This window comes from Mustela putorius, unplaced genomic scaffold (assembly GCF_011764305.1).
Source record: "Mustela putorius furo isolate JIRA1106 unplaced genomic scaffold, ASM1176430v1.1 tig00000228_pilon_pilon_pilon, whole genome shotgun sequence".
Lineage (NCBI taxonomy): Eukaryota > Metazoa > Chordata > Mammalia > Carnivora > Mustelidae > Mustela > Mustela putorius.
Genome location: NW_025421322.1, coordinates 8209353 through 8229525, shown reverse-complemented (window position 1 = coordinate 8229525; position 20173 = coordinate 8209353). Strand labels below are relative to the sequence as shown.

Sequence of the window (20173 nt, the reverse complement as noted above, 5' to 3'; positions counted from 1 at the left end):
TAAGAACTGTAAATATCCCTTGCTATTCTGAGTTTTAGATAATTTGTATCTCAGGGCTGAATGGACACTAGCTTCACAGTGGCCATAATGAAAACTGGCTTGAAAACTTACACTTCCTCTTTGATCCAATATTTCTGGAGACAAATGTAGATTAGGTTTTCATATCTTGAAACTTATTGAGAAAATCAAAGACCAAAGCAGCATTATTGAAGGATATTTATCTTTAAAAAATAATTTTGGGGGTGCCTGGGTGACTCAGTGGGTTAAAGCCTCTACCTTCGGCTCAGGTCATGATCCCAGAGTCCTCTGTCTACTTGCGATCTCTGACTGTCAAATAAATAAAATCTTTTTTAAAAAAATTAAAAGAAAATAATTTTCATGTATTTAGAACAGGGCCTGGCAATTAATAAGCACTCATATATGAATGAAGTAATTCAATCATCAAACATTATTTGATTCATTCTTTGTAATAGTTTTGAACTTTTCTCTTACTTGTCCTTTTTTGCTACTTCTTTAGTGTAGCACCTCATTAAAACCAAACAAAAATAACTTCATTTTTCAGATTAATTGGAATAGTTAGTAACACTCTGAGGAAATATGTCAAATGCTGGAATATGGTCGAACTGGGAATGTGAATTAGAGCCTCAGAACTTGACTGGTATCACCCAAAACTGTTCCCAACACACTTACTTCCTTACATGAGGCAAATACAGAATCATTGGTTATTTAATATGTGTAACTCTCTATTCAATATATGTAACTTTGAAATACTCAATGATGGAATATATCATTATGGTAGCAGTTATTATATTGTATTGTAATTATTTAAACGTCCATGTCCTCCTCCATCTTTGACTTCCTCAAGATAAGAACTATTTTCATACCTCTCACTCAGTATCTTTCTAGAAATTACCACAATGGATAATTGCGACTGGAAAAATGCTTAGAGGCAAGAACAGAGGTGGAGAGGAGGGAGAGGACAGGAAGTGGGAAGAAAGAAGGAAAGTAGGAAGCTAATTAGCTCATCGCCTATCAAACACTGCTAAGGAAAGGCCACTTAGTTAATCTACAGGTTCATTTCTTTCTATATTTCAGTGGTGACTAGGGAAGAAGTCTGAATCTTTTACATACCCATATATGGTGCTATTTCCACCACAGTGCAATTGAATTAATTATGTCTTGACATTGAAAAATGAGACTTTTGCAGTTCTTTTCCTTTTTTCCCAGCTTTTATATTTTAGTTTTATATTACTGTTGCTGTCTGTTGGAAGACTGATATCCCAACATTTTTCCTAGAAAACTTGTTTAAAAAGTCTTACTAATCACTGCTTGATTATATGCTGTATGCTATAAAATGAGCCAAACAGTGAATATGAATCGCCTAGAACTTTTTAAGCTAATGAATTATTTATTTAATCTAAGGCAACACATAGTTCTCAGTGAGAAGAATTACTGCTTTTGGGTAATGGATAGAAAATGGCTAACACATTGTCTTTACATGTGTTACTCATGAAGACTGCAGTCCAGAAATACCTCAAGGTTATCCCAAGGAGGAAGAAAACACAGATGAAAAGATTACTAGATGCTCTTTCAAGAAATTGTCAATAACTGATTAAGGAATTAAGTAGCTCATTCAAATAACAATATAAATGTGCTTTATATGGTTGGGTAAAAAACAAGAAATATTAAGCATTCATTTTTCAAAGTTATAAATTATGATCTAGTTCATGTTCTTTGGAGTTTAGATTAAATGTTAAGAGTTTACATTACTTAAATGTTAAAATGAGAATTTAAACCTGAATTGCATAGAGACAAGAGACTTGAAGACCCTCTCACTCTCTTTATGAATGATAAAACTGAAAAATGATAATACTCGCCCCAGGTCTCAGAGTATTAATAGCCAAATGGAATTAAAATATATCCAACCAAGTGCTAGTTCTACCATAACATATGGAAATATGCTAGCAAAATCTTTGGACATTAACTCCGCTTGTCATATTGTGTTCTACTTTTCTCTAAAAATACAAGAGCTTTATTATGCTTTAAGTAAAAATAGAGTTCTGAAATAATCTTTTCTTATACATAAAGACTAAATCTTAATCAAAATTTCCGTCCCTATATGCATTTGCTTTTGCTGTTCAAGCAACAAATAAGAGTATGACTTGGGCAGGCTCCAGGACGCTGATTGTTCAGTCTCCACTGGCTTTATTTTGAGGAAGACTGCAGCAATAGGACAGGCAAGAATAATAGTTAAATGGTCTCTTTCAGCTCCAACCTGCGAACGTTGATCCTTAGGCACCAATCAGATGGAAAATGACTGACAGAACAGCATCCTGGGGCGCCTGGATGGCTCAGCTGCTTAAGCAACTGCCTTCAGCTCAGGTCATTATCTGCAGTCCAGGGATCAAGTCCCAAGATCAAGTCCCAGAACCCAGTTTCACATCAGGCCCCTTGCTCAGCAGGGAGTCTGCTTCTCCCTCTGACCCTCCCCATACATCTCATGCTCTCTCTCCCTCTATCAAATAAATAAAATCTTAAAAAAAAAAAAAAAAAAAACAGCATGCTTTATCTTTATTGCAAATTTTGTTTCAGAGAGAATATTGAGAAGTCAAATTTAGAATTAAACAAAAGTGAGTAACACATCATAATCTTTTTAACTTAATAATTCTTTGTATTAATATGTAGACAAATTTATTTTCTCTGATGAAGGAGTTAACATTGGGACATCTTAAACTTATTTGAAAAGTTTATTCTTCAAAGTTATGAGCAAAGTGTATTTTGCCAATCATTTTCCTTTAACTGCCGTATGTATATATGGGCATTTCTAAAGTACTATAATCGCATATGAAGTTCTGCTCTATACAATAATTAAAAAGAATATGTATTATGAACACCGTGAAACCTCAACCTAAAAATTTATAATAATCAACTTGAAAGACTGAATCTCTTTATTACATTTTCTTCCCTATGAATTCTCATAAATGTCTTTTAAGTTCTTCCTTTATCTCACACTACATAAGAAATTCCAGAATTTTTGTATTTCTTATTATTGTAATAAACAGGTAAAATGGGGTTTAAAAAGGACACGCCTCTATCATTGAGATGACTTTCTTAGTTACTATAAGTATTTTTACTTCTTTCTTTTTTTAAAAAAAGATTTTATTTATTTATTGGGCAGAGAGAGACACAGCAAGAGAGAGAACACAAGCAGGGGGAGTGGGAGAAGGAGAAGGAGAAGCAGGCTTCCGGCTGAGCAGGGAGCCCTATAGGGGGCCCCATCCCAGGACCCCGCAATCATGACCTGAGCTGAAGGCAGATGCTCAAGGCCGCTCAATGCCTGAGCCACCCAGGTGCCCCTTTTTACTTCTTTCTAGTAATTTATTTCCTCTGCTGAAATTTTCAGTAGCCAGTGCCAATGGAAGTTCAGAGCATACTGTCCATTTGTATTTATTGTGTCCTTAATATGATTCTAAACAATATTTGTAACCATATCATAAATGCTCTGGTAAGGAATCAAGTTAGCAGCTTAAGAATTTCCTTAAATTACACATTTAAATATATAAATGTATACAGATATTCAGCAGCCCAAGGAAAATCAGAAATTTGATAAGCCTCTGCAGATATCTCAGAAACTTAGCCCAAGAAAGAAGATCTCCCAAATACTTATCTTGAGATATTGGGTTTTGCAGTTTTGTTGATTAAAGCAGAAGACAATATTCCACATAACCTAATCAGCACAAAATGTAAAATTATTTTGCTCATAAATACAATCTCTAGAAATTCTATATCCTCTCCTGGATCCTTAAATCCATCACAGCACTTTTTTTTTTTTTTCCTGTTAAAGGCTTTATAGTATTCTTTACAACAATCCATATAACATCCTATTCTTATGAATGTTTCTGCCATCTATCCACCGATCAATTTATTTACGTCTATCTCCCTGCCTATCTAGTTAATCATTAAGAATACTTTAGAAATGCAATATTCTGATTAATCTGTTTGTACTTACTAAAGAATGTTCTAAAACATATGAATAGTTTTCTGGCTTAGAATGATATGAAGAATATGACATTCATTTTTTTAATCCTTTGGAACTTTTAGTAACTCAGGGTCATTATTCTGAAAAATAATTCCTATTTCAGATGCAAACCAGTACCACCCCTGCCCCCAAGTGAATCTGGTCCACTGATATACTTTCTTTAGCCAGAAGAATTGCTTACAAAGTTAACACAAGGATTAGGGACTTGGGTCTCCAGAAACACCCCATCTGGCAATATTGCCTGCCGTCCAGTCTGGCATGGACTAGCTGGCGCCGAGCAGCCTTGCCCCATTGAAAAGGAACACGTGCTCTCCAGTGGGCCACAGCTCACATACTACTTGGTCCTCAAACCTGATTTTAATCATTTATATTACCTGCTTAGTCTCTGTAAGACTTTGAATTTGAGATCCCCAGACTAGTATTAGAACACCATTACTGTGGGAGTTATACACATTAAACTAAATGAATCTGGAGAAAATTCTGTCAAAGTTGCCTTTAAAAGAATCTCAGGGATCTTGGTGTAGGCCGTTTCTATGATCACTTTCCTATTTCTCATAAAGCATGGGAGTAAAATATAGTTAATAACAAATCCAGTTAATTTCTAATTGGTCAACACCAGATATACTGAGCAATTATGTCTATATTATCAGGAGGAACGATAAAAATTTTTGTTCTAATAAAATTAAAAATCCTAGCCTCCTTACTGAACCATATAAAAGATCATTAAGGCATTTTTTGCATGTGATTTTCATTATAACTATGCAAATATTGAAACCAGAACTATTTAATGGCTCAGTAGAGACATCAAGGGTGATACTGTCAATCTAGCACTGAAGAAACTTAGTTCTTGACTTAATGAACAGAATACCTTCTTGAGCAGACAACTTTTTTTTTAAGTAAAAAGAAATGAGGGCAGCTGTTATTCCTATGCAATTTAGGTTGCTAAAAGCTTAAGAATTAAAACACCATTATTAACATTAAATTTTAAGATTTATAATAAATTGAATGCAAATTTAAATATATTTATAGTCTTAGCTTCAGAGCACTGCTATTACCTTTTGTCATGCAGAATAATTATTTTAAACTATTATGTAGCAATATTCTGAGACCATGCATCTAGTTATTTTCAATTCAAAAAGAAATACTGACTCACAGGTGTTCTCAAAGTTATTAGAGTTTGAAATTTGCAATCCTTCAATAGAAACTTAAAAAGCTATTGGGGCTTAAATATTTTTCTTACAATTTATGTAAATGAGAATTTTAAATGATAAAAAAGAGGAAAGTTTGAACAATAAAAGCACAGTAAGAATATTGAGTTTTTAGTCTATCATTCTTCACAGCAACTCTGTTGATGATTAGGGCGTGGATAGCTAATCCATCAATTCAGAAAAATGGAACGCTAAGATTTTTCAAAATAAATGATGTGGTCTTAGAGTCTTAACTTTGGCTCACAGAAATATTAGCTATTAACACTTATGAGCAAATTTCTAAGGGGCTTAAATACTACTAGTGACTACAGTTGATTTTATACAACAGATTAATAAAAATGCTTACTTATAGCACCACTTATCTATTTCTTAAAGAAAATATATTAATCCTTTCAATACTTTTCTGTTCTTCAACTTTCATCTTCTCTTTCTCTCTTTTATTCTGGTATCTCATTGTTATACACATAATGTTTTTAAATTGTGCTAAAGAGGTAAAATTTTGCTCTTTTGAAGCTATTTGCATCCTTTCAACACAAGACGCATGCTATATTGATTTACTATCAAATTGCAGAATAACTTCAAATGGGTAAAACAGTTCGTACACAACAAGTGAAATGCAAATATTAATGTAGTAGAGATCGGTGAAACACGACAAACCTTTAATTTGGATCAATATTATTTAAAGATAAAGTTCTTCTTAGGTATGTGTTGTTTTATCTTAAAGGCACATAATAATTATAAAATTAATAAACATTAATTAAAGTAATTAAAATAAAAAAATTTAAAAATACATTTTACACCCCTTCCCACTTGGGTGGGGCCCCCCACACAGTGGGTCCAACATAACTTGGTTTAATTCTGAGATGATAGTCCCTGATACAACTCTCCCTTCCAATTTGATTTTCATGTTTTGTGAAATATATCACAAAGGACTATGTAAGACATATGTTCAATTATAGGATAATTAGAAAGTGAATAACTTTATAAACACTCTCCAAGTTAAGACAGTGAACTTTTTTTTTTTTTTTTTAAGTTATAGGCAGGTAGGGTTTGGCTCCATTTAAAAAAGTGAAATAGTTACAAATGTCCAAAAATATAGTGGACTGCCTCATAAGGTAGCGAGGTCTGAATTCTTTTTTAAGATTTAACAATCAACTATCAGTGATATTGTATAGGGCTACTGATTAACACATCTAGATATACTGGAACCGAATTCTCATGTTAAGGTCAGAGAATTGATATTTTTAAAACACTCCCCTAAAAGTTTGTTTATGAGCTTGGTTTGGGAACCACTGATAATAGGAGTCTAACTTTAGTTCAGATCACAGTTCTAATAACGATCTGTGGCTTTCTGTATATAATAGTTAAACTATAAGAGAGAAGCACTACAACTACTGGTATTTACCCAAAGAATACAAAAATACTGATTCAAAGGAATACATGTACCCTGATGTGTATAAGGGAATATTACTCAGCCATAAAAAAGAATGACATCTTGACATTTGCAATGACATGGATGGAGCCGGAGAGTATTTTGCTAAGTGAAATAAGTCAGTCAGAGAAAGACAAATACCATATGATTTCACTCATATGTGAAATTTAAGAAACAAATTAGATGAACATGGCGGGGCGGAAATTAAAAAGAGAGAGGCAAACCATAAAGCTGCTTCTTAACTCTAGAGAACAAACTGATGGTTACAGGAGGGAGGGTGGGTGGGTGGGGGGATGGGTGAAATAGGTGATGGGGATTAAGGAACGCATTTGTTGTGATGAGCAACGGGGGTTGTATGTAAGTGATGAATCACTAAATCCTATACCTGAAACTAATATTATATTCTATGTTAACTAACTGGAATTTAAATAAAATCTCGGAAGAAAAAAAAGAGAGAAGCACTACATTAAGATTTTAAGAATGAATCATTAACAAGGAAAATTGTAATCAAGAAGAGGTAATATGGTGATTAAATATTTCATAACAGTTCAAGAATTCGTGGGAAGAGGCACTCAATTTAATCTAATTACTTGGTATTTAAAAACCTTTAATTTTTAAAATTATCGCTCTCATTCATGATCTAAGTTCAATTGTTTTCGTGAACAACCACATTTTTAAAAATTACTGAAATAGGCATTCAATTTATCCATTTATTATTCAACAAATATGTGTTGAGGACCTGCACTAAGCTAGGAAGTGTTCTAGGCAGTGTCAAGACAGATGAAGACTCTGTTCCCGTGAAGTCAAGATTTTAGTATTCCCTAAACATCATTATTCTGAGAGAAGTATGCCTAAATCACAGATTCTATTTTTTATAGTGGTAACCACTTATACGAATTGAACCTAAATTCTAAGCTTATTTCATTAGAGCAGCATTAGAATCTTAAACCAGGAGAATTCTCACCTCAAAATGGAAATAATAAAACCTGCTCTCAATCTCTCAAGCCTCCTGTTAATATCTCATGATAGACACATATACATATGTACACAGAGCTAAATGTAACATACATATGATGTATGGATATACCATATTATATATTAAGATGTACATATGTGTTATATATAAAACTAGTTTTTAACCGGTAAAGTCCTCTGTAAATATATTAACATTATTTATTTATTTATTTATTTATTTGTTGTTAAAATATCTTATTTATTTACTTATTTGAGAGAAAAAGAGAGAGAGAGATATCAGGGGGGAGGAGCAAAGGGAGAGGGACAAGCACACTCTGTGTTCAGCACGCAGGGCTCGATCCCATGACCCTGAGATCATGACCTGAGCTGAAATCAAGAGTCAGATGCTTGACTGAGTGAACCATCTAGGCTCCCCTTACCATTATTATTTACTAAAAGAATGATAACAATAAAGTGGTGAAGCCTTTGAAAATATAATTAGACAATGAAGTAGCTAATGTTGAATTCAAAAATGAGTTTATAAATATCTCTTATAATATTCACTCATTTTTATGTTGATAGGCCTTGATGAATATTTTATATATCCTTCAACATAAGAGAATTTTCATGTTGTCCTATATAATATGTATAATTAATTCTTTTAATGAAGAGGGTATATTCTAATGATAGTAGAAATAGTAAAGTTTAATGATGTGTTAAAATACTAGCTGTGGGAGTCATGGACTACATTAAATAACAATAGAAAACCAACTCTGGAAGTCTAGAAAATCAGACATAAGAAGGCTTCAAGTTCAGAACAGGATAGAGGACTTCTTAAAGAGGGAAATTGGGAAAGCCAGAGTTCCCTTAGGCATGTACTAGAGTGTGGCGCCCACATGCACGCACATACATATGTACACACGTGCATCTGTGACATCAGTGAAGATCCAGAACTATCATCTCCTTTGATCTCAGTAACTAAAAGTCCAAGCAAATAGAAAAGGTAGAAATGGGCTACCCATCAACCCCATCTCTACAAGGAGACTCAACGGCTTTGTTTGAAGTGATTTCGTAAGCAGGAGACAGGGTGAATTAAAATTGAAAATATATGTGAATGGTCAGCAAATATTATAAATGTTCATGATATTTGTTGAAATATGTAAGCTATTTTTATGCATCCTTTTGTCAGTGTCATTATTTGGAAGATAAATCTTATCTCATATTCTTTGGATACCACTTTTCCTGTTTGTCAGATTTGTGAATTTGTAGTTGATTTTACAATTCTTCTCCTAGCCCCACCTGTCTGCCTCTTTAGGGACAAAATCAATCCCTATAAATAGGTTCTCTCAGCTCCAAGAAGCTCTTCTGGGAAACCCCAAATTTTGCACCATAATTCTGTGCTCAAGCTCAGCAAGAATAAAAATGTGTATTTAACTGAGAGAATGCGAGGCAAAGTTAGGGATGAAAAATAAATGTATGTTGTTGAGTTTAAAGCATATTTCTCAGAATAAAATGTGAATGTATTACACTAAAATAATCTATCATAAAGTTTAGGAAATACTTGTTTAAACATAACTTTATTACAGAACTCTCCAAATGCTAATGTAGACTATGAATCTTAAAAAGGACTGTAGGTATACTGTTTTCCCATATGTGTTGACCTTAAAACCATTTATTTTAAAGCATTAGTTAGTTCATGGGGTTAATTTTCCAGAAATATACTTGGAAAGCACCAATTTAAAAGATTTGATTTTATATTTCTAAATGTTTTTTTTTTAAAGATTTTATTTATTTATCAGAGAGAGAGGGGGAGAGAGCGAGCACAGGCAGACAGAATGGCAGGCAGAGGCAGAGGGAGAAGCAGGCTCCCTGCCAAGCAAGGAGCCTGATGTGGGACTCGATCCCAGGACGCTGGGATCATGACCTGAGCTGAAGGCAGCTGCTTAACCAACTGAGCCACCCAGGCATCCCATATATTTCTAAATGTTTATACTTTTTAAAATCTTTCCTTACTGACTGAGTTTTAGCTACAGATCCTTTCAGATTTACATGGTGGGAAGATTAAAAACAACAAACAAACAAACAAAAATACATAGGAGAACCCAGACGTCCCAAGTACCAAACAGTGTGTAATGTTTTAATTATAGTATTTTTTTAGATTTTAAAAGCCTTGTGTTTGGTTTGCATCAGAGCTAAGAACAGTTGTTTAATAAAGGTTTTCAAATATGTTCTTAAGCTATTAATTCAGACTTTTTAAATGATGAGACGCTTATAAGAAATAATGGATTTTCTTCTGATGATCCTAGCTTATATAATGTTGAAAGAGTCAGCCGTGTCTGCTTCAGTTTAAACAATTTAATATTGGGCAATTTAGATAACGCTTTTATAACCTCCATTTTCCATACACTTTTATTTCAAAGTTAGTAGGAAGCTTGAAATGAGATAAGTGGGTTGTTAAAATGACGTACAAAGGGGAAGTATTATCAATTCACATGTTAGAATTACTTTTTATACTTTTACTTATTGTAATTACTTCTTGTAATCATTTAGTTACTTCTAATTACTCTATCTCCCCTCTACACTTTATACTCTTTGAGGGAAGGGACTAGGTCATGTCAACCGGTATGTCCCCCAAATGTCCCTTCCATGTGGAAGATGCTCAAAAATGTTTGCTGAATAAATGAAGGCGATTTATGGAATAAAACCACTTCAACTCCAAGACTGTTAAAGGTCAACCATATCAAACTATGAAACAAACCTAATAAGACATTTTTTAGAAACTCTACCATATTACTTTGTGAAATTATCTTATCATGAAATCCCTTTGGTACTTTGGAAATTGCTTTCTCTTGTACAAAATGTAAGATTGACTTGTCTTATTCTGAATTATCTGTCAAAGCGTTACAGGAAAGTTTCTATGAAATACACAGTCAAAAAGGCCAAAAAACAGAGAATTTTATATTTATTTTTCCTCTCCTTTCTTTTCCTTTTTTTTAAATTAAAGATTTTACTTGTTATTTGAGAGAGAGAGTGAGAGAGAATGAGACCCTGAATAGGGGTGGGGAGAAGTAGAGGGAGAGGGAGAAGCAGACTCCCCACTGAGCAGGGAGCCCAATACAGGGCTCAATTCCAGGACCCTGATATGATGACCTGTGAAAGGCAGAGGTTTAAACGACTGAACCACACAGGCACTTCCTTTTTTTTCTTTAGTCATCTCTACTATTTATCAAATGTTCATCATGTGCCAGGAATGCCAGGAATGGTGTTAAAGGCTTTAAGGATATAATTATATTGAATTTTCATGACAACTCTGTGAAAAAGTTATTATTATTGTCCCTGTTACATAGATGAAAAAAGTGGTTTTTATTTGCTTACACTTATATTGTTAGGAATTCACAGAACCAGGATTCAATCCAGTTCTGTCAAGTTTTAATTATCATGATACATTATCTCTCATGTATATTTTTGGAGGACTTATGTGTTATTTATTATAATACTAAAATAAATTTTGGGATGACGGTAAGTGATATTATCCTTATTATGAGTTAGTGTAACATGGCATCGAGTTCTCATTCACAACTTTGCAAAGCAAGCCAGCTAAGTCCTCTGTGAGTCTCTACAGATGACAGGTAAACCATGCAAAGAAGTAATTCATAATCTATGATAAACAGAAATAGTAAAGTAAGTTGGTTAATTCACAGATTGTTCTGAGAATATGCAGTTCTTCTTCAGACAAGTTCAACATGAAGTCCTATCACTTATTCAAAATACCTTGTTAGAAAGTCTCAGAAGACTAATTTATGAGTTTCCTTATTTTTGCAGTCTTAATGATAATCACTATTTTTTTTAAAGATTTATTTATTTATTTGACAGACAGAGATTACAAGTAGGCAGAGAGGCAGGCAGAGAGAGAGGGGGAAGCAGGCTCCCTGCTGAGCAGTGAGCCCGATTCGGGGCTTGATCCCAGGACCCTGAGATCATGACCTGAGCCAAAGGCAGAGGCTTTAACCCACTGAGCCACCAAGGATCCCCGATAATCACTATTTTATGTGTAAAAATCCTACATGAGGTCTGACAAGTCTGACAATCCTTGTAGGGATTCTTATATTCTTTTTTTTTTTTTAAAGATTTTATTTATTTATTTGACACAGAGATCATGAGTAGGCAGAGAGGCAGATGGGGGGATGGGAGGCAGGCTCCCCGCTGAGCAGAGAGCCCAATGTGGGGCTTGATCCCAGGACCCCAGAATCACAACCCAAGCCAAAGTCAGAGGCTTTAACCCACTGAGCCACCCAGGTGCTCCAACATATATATTCTTCTATGACATATATATTCTTATATGTCAAGTCTGACATATAAGAAAAAAATCACAAAAGTGTTCCCTAAGATAGTTTTTAAAGATTAGACAAATGAATGCCAGTCTAATGCACCAAAAGAACAGTGTAAAATGAATTCTAAAATCCTATCAAAAAGTATAAAGATGATGGAATTAGAAGCTGGTGCAGCCACTCTGGAAAACAGTATGGAAACCCCTCAAAAAGTTGAAATAAAGCTATCCTATGACCCAGCAATAGTACTACTGGGTATTTACCCTAAAGATATAAATGTAGTGATCTGAAGGGGCACGTGCACCCAATATTTATAGCAGCAGTGTCCACAATAGTTAAACTATGTAAAGAGCATAGATGTCCATCAACAGATAAATGGATAAAGAATATATGGTGTGTGTGTGTGTGTATATATATATACACACACACATACACACATACATACATACATACATATATACACAAGGGAATACTATGCAACCATCAAAAGAATTGAAATCTTGCCATTTGCAACGAAATGGATGGAACTAGAGGGTATTGTGCTAAGCAAAATAAATCAATCAGAGACAATTATCTTATGACCTCTCTGTTAAGAGGAATTTGAGAGGCAGGGCAGAGGGTCATAGTGGGTAAGGAGGGAAAAAATGAAACAAGATGGGATAGGAGGGAAACAAACCATAAGAGACTCAATCTCTGGAAACAAACTGAGGGCTGCTAGGGGGTTGGGGAAGATAGGGTGGCTGGGTGATGGACATTGGGGAGGGTGGGTATGTGCTATGGTGAAAGCTGGGACTTGTGTAAGACTGATGATTCACAGACCGTACCCTGAAGCAAATAATACATTATATGTTAATAAAATAAAATAAAAAAGTATAAGATGAGAGAGAGAACTAGTCTCATATATTAAATCAGTAAACCAACAGATCAACCAACTGAAACTTTCCTAAATGCAATACAAATGACCTCTTGGCCTATTTAAAAACTTTCATCTAAGAAGCCTGAGATGAGTGTATTGAATATTGCACGATGTCGGAAGCCAGAAGCACTATGTTCAAAGCTTTTCACACCTCTAAATTTTCACTGCTTTTTTGCGATCTTACTTATTCATATATTTACATACCAACTTTTACCAGTGCCTACTTTGTATGATATACTGGAGATCCTGGGAGATAAGAGAATAAAAAATAAAAATGATAGATAATTTACCTTCAGAGGGTTAACTAATGGTCAACCATGGCTGATGAAATGGATATATAATTTAACTATATTCAGAGGAGAAAAATGAGGGCCACAAGAGAAACTGTTATTGTAAAAGAATATTAGATACATTGTGAAGAAAGAGAAGAGATGATATTTCTTAGATGAATTTATATTTGAGTTGGGTATTAAAGGATGGGTAGGTACTTTACTCATAAACAGAAATGAAGAAACCACAAAGGGTCAGAAGAATCGATGTGAGCATATATACAAGAGTATAAAAGCAAGAGCCTGCAAGGAGAGAGATCAGTAAGTGTGAAAGACTGAAGTAGAATAAAGCTAAAATATAAAGACTAAATTGTGTCATTAAGGTTCTAAAGTCTCAGGACAGGTATTTGTGGATTTTTTTCCGATGGCTTTTGCTTCCTTAATATTAGATCCCATTTTTCTACATGGAGAATCAGAAGTTGAAAATGAAGCCATACTATATAGTACCACATTACACTGATGTACTCCCATATAATCCCAATATTCATGCATGAAAATTCTTTGACTCTGAATTTGATCTTATTTTATTATTTCTATAAAAATCAAACTTTTTACATGAAGTTTGTTCATCCTGAGGGATACCTGTAGTTCTGTGAGGAGTCACTAGCTCCAAATATTGCATTTAGTTTAAACTATAGCTGTAGATTAATTGTCCTTATTGGCTTGTAAAAACAAATATGAAATATGATGGAAACTACTATAGTAGTTTTTTATGCTATTATTTTGTATATATATATTTGTATATATATATGTTTGTATATATATTTGTATATATTTTGAAAGTCAATCCAATTTAACTGTTTCTCTACTTTCATACTAAATTTATCTTACTCTCTAACATGCAGCTAGTGGGGAAAATGTTAGAAATAAATGTAAAAAAAGAGCAATTAATTTTATCTTTATAGGAAACAAGTCTATAGAAACACTATTTACTTACAGCTTAACAATGGTAGTAATACCAGAAAACAAAAGTTCAGTATATAGATGAAGGCTAATGGACATTTTAAATGTATATAACCCTCAATTGCTATTCTAACTATAGTGAAATTGATCCATCAGTAAAAATGAATCTGTATAGCCATCTCTGGATAGGATTTTCAAGTGGTCACAAGATAGAATAACCAGTCACCAGAGAAATACAAATTAGCAGAATTGCTAATAATGATTATATTACAAAGTCCATTAAATTTTATAAGTCTCTTAAAATTTATGTAGGATGTGGGAATAAATTTTAATTAACACTGATCTCCAATTTCATATAAAAAATACAGATGTGGTATTAAAGTATAAATACCAAGACTCAGCTGAAAAGAATACCCTGAAAATGTAGTGACACTAACAGCAGAGGAAAGGCCAGGTGGCACTATTACAAACCTATATTGTCACTTATTCCAAACCTTTCTCATTATGATCAACAAAATGATGTATATCTTGTCTTAACTAAAACCTGGTGCTTCTTCGAACACATTGCTTCTCCTGAAGTCCTCCCCAGTGACAAGTACTTATCCTTCTTCATAGGCTGCAATATTTCTAACTACTGGCGCCTTTTTTTTGGACTAGTTCTCTTCTGTTTTTACTTAAAAGTTTAAATTATTTATTATAACTATTATTATTATTTTTGCAGCTTCCGACTTCTGGCTATGCCAACATATACTTCTCCTTTTTTTTTTCCCTTTCCTCTTATCATCTGGTGACTTCATGGCCATTGACTCATTCACTGAAGTCTTTAGGAGCTGGCTTTGTCTTATTTTCAATTCTTGATTTTACTGTAATCTGATGAGACTTACATATTCATTAAGAAGACCTAACCAACTGCTTCATAACTCCAAAATGTACATATCTCCAACTACCCTCATATTTATTCTTTTCATCCATTCTATTGTACTTGCTCCAATGGTTAGGTCTTCAAATTTGCTGATAGTGAAATAGCCCCACCTCACAATCTTGAGTTTCAATGTCACAGTATGACATTGAAACCTCTCACCCTTCCAACTCCCTAAATATGCTTTTGGACAACGTGATATAGTTTTCCAATTTTTGAATTTTTTCTACATTCTCCTAGTCTATCAGTTCCTGTCTGGACGTCTCTTCCTTCTTCTCTAGCATTGATATTTACATAAGCATCCTTAATTTCTTTCTACTGTTATTTTCCTAACAGCCTCTCCCATGGAAATTCCCAGCCTCCACAAATGCTACAATCTGACTTCTGTAACTATGCTTGGATTGGCTCAGTGCTGCTAGAAAAGATCACACTACTCTCCCATGCAGGTGTCTCTTGGAATTGTCCCTCCATTGGATCTCCTGAACTATTCATCAGCCCTTTAATTTGTTCTTGGTCAGCTACTTTTCTGATTCTCTTCAGCAATTATTCCAAATCTTCAAATCAAATCTCTAATTCAATTTCCAAACTCTTATATTCTGTCTCTTATGTGTTTGAGAAAATTAAGGCCATTAGGTAGTGACAACTTCCCAACTCCCAGTCTCATCCATTTTAGGAGAATCTATGCAAAACTTTCTTTTAAAATTCTATGAGTATTTCCCCTAAACAATTGATGTATCTGCTTCACAGGAAACAAAACGTTGAAACGTTGTTGCTTATTGTATGTTCTCTTTACCTACCTTATAAAAAAAAGTTCATTGTCAAAACCTATTCATTCCATTCAATTTCTTGAACTACAGGATATGAAAATTATGTTACATATAATGATTGACATTTTCAGTTTTGCTTCTTTTTTAAGAATTTCTTTTTCTATGTCTATTTTACTATAATTTTGAGTTCTGTAACTTTTTGTTAAAATTCCTCCAAATTATATATGCTGCTAAGTCTTAACATAGTTTTCATATTTTATTGTGCAGGCTTTTAGAATTTGATCCCATTGCTCTCCTCTTCTTGAAATGCCTTTTCCTCTGAGCTTTTGTGATTGTATACTCCTTTAATTTTCTATGCATCTCTCTGGTCACCTCTGTTTTTTTCTGTGAGCTTTCTGTATGCCTCTTTTGTTGGTATTTTCCAGGATCCCATCCTAACCAACTCCACCCCCAGCCTTTTTTTTTTTTTTTTTTAAACTCTCTTTTGTTGGTGCATTTTAATTTCATGGCTTCAAGAAGCATCAGTATATTAATGACTTCCAAATCTGTATTTCCAGTCCAGATCTTTTTCTTAATCATCTGCCGGATCTAGCCATTCCTGTTCTGTCCGACTTCTTGTCCATCCTGGAGACACACTAAGCTCAATACATAAAATTAAGGGGCCCCTTGGTGGTTCAGTTGATTAAGCATCTGCCTTCAGCTCTGCTCATTCTAAAATGAATGCATCTGAAAATGAAGGCATCTGAAAAAAACATCCTCAAAAATGCTTTAACAGCTAATGCAGAGTAATTCTATGTAGCTGTTTCTTTTAAGAACTTTCTAGGAGTCCCTTCTCTTTAACATTGTAGTGATGGTTTTAGCCAGGTCAATTAGACAAGAAAAGGAAATAAAAGGCATTCAGATTGGAAGGAATGTTATTCACCGATGATCTCTTATATAGGATATCCTAAGGAATTAACAAAAAGACCTTTTAAACTAATAAATGAAACACAATAAGGCTATAGGATACAAGATCAACATATTCATATAAATCGCATTTCTATATAGTAGCAAAGAACAGCACTGAAAGGAAATTAATAAAATAGTTCCATTTATAATAGCACCCAAAAACACTTAGAATAAATGTAACAAAAGAGGGGTAAGATGTGTACACTGAAAACAATAAAATATCATTGAAAGAAAGTTAAGAAAATAAATGGAACAGCTCATGTTCATAGATTAGAATACAATATTTTAAAAATGATAACAGTTCCGAAATTGATCTAATTAAACAAATCACTGTCAAAATCCTGGCTGTTCCCAGCACCACCCCCAAAAAAAAACTGACAAGCTGACCATAAAATCCATTAGGAAATATAAGCAACCCCAAAGAAAGGATAGATTGCATCATAACCAGCTGGGCTATTTGTTGTAAAAACGCAAATTCCTGGGCTCCTCCCCAAAATTGCCAAATCAAAATTCTAAGAGTGTTGTTTACATATTTTTTCTAAAGTTCCCTTTTCATGCACAATCATAAAACAGGAGAAATTACTCATTCTTGTACGATTTCAGTAGTACTAACTAGAAGATAACCTAATGAGAAAGAAAAAGCAGAAGAAAACCCAGCAATACAAGAGTGGTAAAGCATAGTCAATCAGTATGCCCGATGGGATGAGTTTGCCCTGAAACAGACTTCCAGAAGACTGAAAGACTCAGTTTGATCTACGGAGTACTGATATTAGTCACCTCAATTTTGGAAAAATCTGCAAAATGATAGAAATTTATGTTGAGCTGTTTGTTCTGCTAGTGGTTAATTGCAAAACCAGTGATTTCTTGAGCTCACGATAATAGAGACAAATCATCAGTGTACTAGAAGATGCTTATTTTCCTGTTGGCTACGTACTATGGGAAGGAGTATGAATTACCCCTTCCTCCAACTGGCTAGCAAAAAAGCCCAGACAAAGTCAGCAGGTAGATGTGACAGAACCAGGATGAGAGGCCAGATATTTCAGATGTCTCATCCACAATTACTTTTATGAGACATGCTATATCTCCTTTAAAAGTCTGCGACATGGGCATAAATATGCTGTATGCATCAAATTACATTATATAATCATGAAGTGTTCCACTCCGATCTATAATATTTATTGCTACATGTTAGTAGCAATAAATATTTCATTAACAATTATTCTGCTTGCCATTCTAAAGATTATAAGATTATCTATACAATTTAGATGGCTCAAGTTTCTTAAGATGTTTTTCATGAATTTTTGAATAGATGCCAAACTTCTCTTAAAAAATGTCCCTACCTCAAGAATACTCTCTTGAAAAAGAAATTCTAATTCTCTAGCATTTAGAGACATGCCTGAGAACTAAAAATTTATAGAGAACAAATTTCTTGAATTTTTTCTTTTGTCTTATAGTCCTAGAACAAAACCTAGAGGAAAAGAGGAGTCTACCAATATTGTTGGTTTTGATAATATTACATTTTTCAGTATTTGTTTTTTTCTATCTTCTTTCATTGCAGATTTATTTAAGATCCCCTCCTCTCTGTGTCCAATTCCTTCCTCAAATGTGCTTGTGAATTTGTTTAGGTATATTGATAACATTTTTTGGGTATGAAGCTATCCTTAAATGTCCGCTCACACGAGGCTAAGACACTGCTTCACTCTCAGGCTTAGATAATTAGAAATGCTTAATTTCATTTCTATCCCCAGTTTTTATACAGTGATTGAGAAATTTTCTAAATAAGTATTGGCTGAATAAATGATTTCTCCTTACCTTTGAACTCTGAACATTTTTTTTTCTGAGCCAGCTTACCATATGTACATGGTATATAATTGGCAAATGTAAATAGATATAAAATTTAGAACATGCACACATATATGCAGACTAAAAAAAATATTTTAAATGATTAATATAATTTTGGATTTTCTAGATTACAAAAAAAACCATTAATGATATAGAGACATTAACCTGACTTATATTCATGTATGTAAATGTAAATATCTAAATATGAATATATTACTTATTAACTTTGAAAAAATATTATATTCAAAAATTTAATGAACCATTTTTTTGAATTTACATTTTCCTACTCATTTTTTACTTGTATGTTCAGAAGACTTACTCTAATGTGACTACTACCCCAAAACAGCATAATTCTGTATCATGCAATGAAATTCAATTACTGTAATGAAAACAGCAACTATAATGGATTTGATACATTGGAGTCACTGTATTAGTTTTAGATTCCAGCATTGCTAGAAGTAAAAAAATTTTTTCCTTTATAAAACTTGGATTACTAGTAAAAGGCATACACTGTCAATGGTGTATTATAAAATAAGATTATTTTCAATAATTTTATATAAGCGCATAAGCTGTTTTCAGTATTTAAACAATCTATGATTGTGTTCATTAACTACCAAAACAAAATATTACTGGGCATACTCAGACACATTTCCTCTAATAAGACTGTTCATTTCATTCTAATGGAAGCAATTTCAAGATCTTATGTTGCAGTAATTAGTGACACCAAAAGTTTCCTACAAAGTAATTGCAGTTGATACCTCCCGTCATCTGATAGAATCTATATTCCCTAGAGACATCTACCTGGCCCCCTTTAGAGTTTCAGAAGGATTATATAGTTACTTAAGCCGACTACAGTGCCTTGATTACTCAGATTGCTAGGAATATACCATATTTCTTTTTCCCTTGCAAAATAATATACTCTTTCCCTAAAGGAAATGATGAAGAAAGTAATAAATTAAAAACTGAGAACTTAAAGTTATAATCTTCTCCAAACCTTTGCCCACCAAGCCAGGTCTGTTAGACTTTTGGCTCCACGCAAACACCAATAGGCTCGGGTGTTCTCTATAGTATACAGAAAGACAACAGTAGAGACCTGGAATTTGCTCTGCTTTTGAAAGAAAGGAAGCTCTTCCAAGGAAACCCCAAAAGCTTTTTTCTGTGAATTAATGATGAAATTATTCTATGCCAACAAATCAGAAAAATGGTCTTTATTGCAGAATCACTGTAATTACTGAAAGTTAGATAAGTGATGAAGATAGATTTGCAATTACTAGTTTGACTCAAATCACATAACATGCCAAAACCTGAGATGCCTTTTAGGTTTGCTATCTGTTATACAGAAACTTTCACAGATCACAGATATAGTAATATACCAATCTGAGACTAAAAGTGATATGTCATAGTCTAAACCACTGAATTGTATACCGACGGGGTAAACATCTGCCCCAATTATCTTTCTCATTAGTTATGAATAAGTACACACTGAGATTGGGGTTAGATATAATAAAGCAAAGTCTGGCTTATACTAGGGTATGCTTATCAAGCCAGCTATGTACTAACACAAAATCAAATTCTGGATTGACTAGAA

The 20173-nt window shown here is 33.7% G+C and overlaps 1 protein-coding gene across 44 annotated transcripts in view; it reads right to left on the bottom strand.

Moving 5' to 3' along the window:
* Positions 1 to 20173, bottom strand: part of RIMS2 (regulating synaptic membrane exocytosis 2) — a 595904-nt gene that overhangs the window by 103989 nt on the left and 471742 nt on the right. The gene's annotated exons all lie outside the window — the stretch shown is intronic.